We start from the raw sequence: 3,409 nt of genomic DNA, 5'->3' as shown, positions 1-3,409 counted from the left end.
CCTAAAACTAACTGTATGCATAAACTTTTGATTCACAGAAGACTAGCTAGTCCTATTCAGCAGTTCAGGTCATTTGGGGGCCAATCCAACCAAATATTTAGGATGGAATTCTGTATCTACATGGCAGTTTTGTAGCCATCTACCTGGCCATTCTTCTCCCCTGATTTACTCTTCAGACATGCATGCACAGACTATGCATCAGCCACATGTACATACAGCTACATATCCTGGGTACACATGTGTCTAAATTTAAGTCCCAGAAGAAATTACAGGGGGAAGGAGGAGGAAGAGCAGAGGGAAACTGAAGATCTGAGTTTGAACTTGCATGTCTTTGGGAAGATCATATTCCACAGCCATCTTCAGCACTCCCTTTGAAGCCAGCTGCCAGGCAAAACAGCAAGAAAGAGATAAGAGGCCATAGGGTGTGTGGCTTAGTGAGACAGATGCTGGCCTGTAAGGGAGTAGTCCCTGGTTCTAAGCTGGATATGTGCTCCAGATGGGACAGAAATCTCCCCTCTACAGTGCCCTCTATCCATCTTAGTAAATGATTATTAAAAAAAAGGGGTACTGACTCAGTTTCAGGAGTGCTGGAGAGGGGTCTGGATAACACCTGAACTGTGGAATGGTGATTAGAGTACTGTGCTGGGAAGTTAGAGAGATGCAGGCCCAAGCCCTTTTTGGGCAAGGGCAATGTAGAACCCAGGTCTCCAGTTTCCTGGGCAAGTGCCCTTAGCTACCACTCAGCTATTAGAACTAAAGCATGGGAAGGTCCTGTTTCTCCTTCTCCTGAGTCTAACACAGGGGTAGGCAAAATGTGGCCCAGGGGCCAAAGGCGGCCCACCAGGCTATTCTATTTGGCCTGTGGGGTCCCTAAAAAATTTAGAAAATGAATATTTGTCTGCCCTGGGCTGCCTGTCATGCGGCCCTCAATCGCTTGCCAAAATTCAGTAAGCGGCCCTCTGCCCAAAACAATTGCCCACCCCTGGTCTAACACTAGCTAGTTATGGGTTTTCAGACACCTATACTTTCATGCCTTGAACCTGGGTGTGCATTCACAACACATGCACAGAGCCATTCCGTAGTCTCTGTGCATATTTAGTCTATGCTATGCACCTCCATGTTCACATTGCTAAGGAAACTGAATTACTACCTGAACAGAAGTGGCATATAACCAAAGCACAATTAAAAGGTGAATCCAATTAAAATGGTATATATCTGAACATGATTCTTTGCTATTTTTCCTTTACATTCACTTCTTGATCTATGTGTCCTTTGAAGTCACAATTTAGCAAATAATTGATTGATATGTGTAGTCATTTAAGATAGTCTTCTTGTTATAATATTTTTATATTATAAAATAAATGTTACCATTTTTGCTAAGTGTTTTTTAGATGATAGTAAGTTACTGCTATAGTTTTCCTGGAAGTAAGAAACGCATCAAAAACTATAACTGAAGCAAATAATGGGCCTATTACCCATTAAATCAATGGGCATTTAGATGAGGATTTTATTGGAAGAAGGACTGGACACAATATGGTTATAATTCAGCACTAAATAGTTGTTATTTCCCTGTCCTATAGGATCATATATTGCGGAAAAAATGTATTACAAGAAATCTTTATTTGTGTTAAAAACTTATAATGTAGGATAACACCTAAACGTGGCAAAAACACATAGTATTGTCCTCAGAATATGATTAGTCAAAGACGATGATAAACATAAATTTCAAATATAAAGGCAGAATGAACAATTTGTGACCAGAGTAGGAACCAGCCCAAGTCAAAATCACACACAATATTCTGTTACAAAGATAGACAGCTTCCTCCAGAGTGCAATGCAGGAAAGCCCACTGAAGTCATATGATAGGAGCTATTGGAATGCAGCATAGCATATATCCCAGCTGAGGCTCCCTTTTTGCCTTTTTGTGTATCTTTGCGACTGGAGACCTGGAACAAGGACTAAGATAATGAGTGCAATTCCCAACAATGAGGTTGCATCTACAAGAGATGCCTTACTGTGCAGTAGTGTAGTTTTCTAAGCAGTCAGCCTGTGTATCCTACATGTGCACACACTTACTGTGCAATATATCTCACTAATTGTGAGTAAATTTCCTACCTGAAAATGCAAGTAGCAAATTTACTTACAATTACTTACTGCACAGTAGCGCTTGTGTAGACAACTGACCGGGAGCAAATCCACTCCTGGTCAGGCAACCACCAGGGTGTAGGGGATTGCTCATGATCTTGCATTAATGTACCCTTCCAAACATTGATTTATGGATAATAGGTTATTCTTTCCATTGTCCATAATGACTGTCTGCTTACAGTGTGTGTGTCTGTGGGGGAGGGGAGGGGCTGGAAGGGAAGTGGGGGTATAAGATTCTTGATTTTGTCAATGACATACTATTTCTGCTGCTCCCACTTTTTCCTCTCCTGTTGTTGTCATGACGTTTCAAAGCACTGAGATCCCTGCAGCAGACTCTTCCTCCATTTGGGGTGGTCCTGGGCAATGATCTCCCACAAGTTGACATCAATGTTGCATTTAAGGTGGCCTTGAGGATATCCCTGTAGCACTTTCTCTGCCCTCCTCTTGAGTGTACACTGTGGCTGAGCTGGAAGAATAAAACTTGCTTTGGGAGTCTGGCGTCGGACCCTCAGATGACATGGCCAGCCCAATGGAGTTGATGCTGGATGATCGTTACCTCAGTATTCATGGTATTTGCTTGCAGAAGGACATTAATGTTGGTGCATCTGTCTTCCCGCTGGATTTGAAGGATCTTCCACAGGCAACATTGATGGTACTTCTTCAACAACTTTAGGTGTTTCCTGTACAATGTCTATGTCTGAGCTCTGTACAGCAAGGTGGGGATTGCCACTGTTTGGTAAACCATAAGCTTGGTTTTAGATCTGATGCCGTGATCTTTGAACAACTGTTTCTTCGTGTATCTAAAGGCTGCACTTGCACATTTGAGGTGATGTTAGATTTCTTCATTGACGTCAGCCTGCTGTGAGAGATGGCTTCCGAGAGATAGGAAATACTTAGGACAATTACTGATTCAATACCTAATCTAAGATTAGTAAAGAAAGTTCTTTACTCACAACTCCACGATCAGACCATTAAACCCTGACGCCCTGTCTCCTTCTCTCAAAACAGTTCTGGAGGACTTATAGAAGATGAACCACAGGCTATGATCTAACAGGCAATTTCTGTCTCTGTATACATATTTGCAGTGTTTCCATAAATATAACACGTACAAAAACTTGTTATGTGATTTTCTTTCCTCAGCACGCATTATGGGAATAAACACAAAGATATAGTTATTCTAGGTACCCTGAAAATAACTTGGTTTCACAACAATGATAAGTCACCAACTTGCTGGCTGCAGAGTCTTTCACTAACCTAATCCTGG

At 41.8% G+C, this 3,409-nt stretch overlaps 1 protein-coding gene across 7 annotated transcripts in view; it reads right to left on the bottom strand.

Moving 5' to 3' along the window:
- Positions 1–3,409, bottom strand: part of TENM2 (teneurin transmembrane protein 2) — a 1,374,704-nt gene that overhangs the window by 462,744 nt on the left and 908,551 nt on the right. The window lies entirely within an intron of this gene.

Source organism: Gavialis gangeticus, unplaced genomic scaffold, assembly GCF_001723915.1.
Source record: "Gavialis gangeticus isolate Ggan-Ray unplaced genomic scaffold, GavGan_comp1, whole genome shotgun sequence".
In the NCBI taxonomy this organism is placed as follows: domain Eukaryota; kingdom Metazoa; phylum Chordata; order Crocodylia; family Gavialidae; genus Gavialis; species Gavialis gangeticus.
This window is presented reverse-complemented; position numbering and strand designations above follow the sequence as displayed.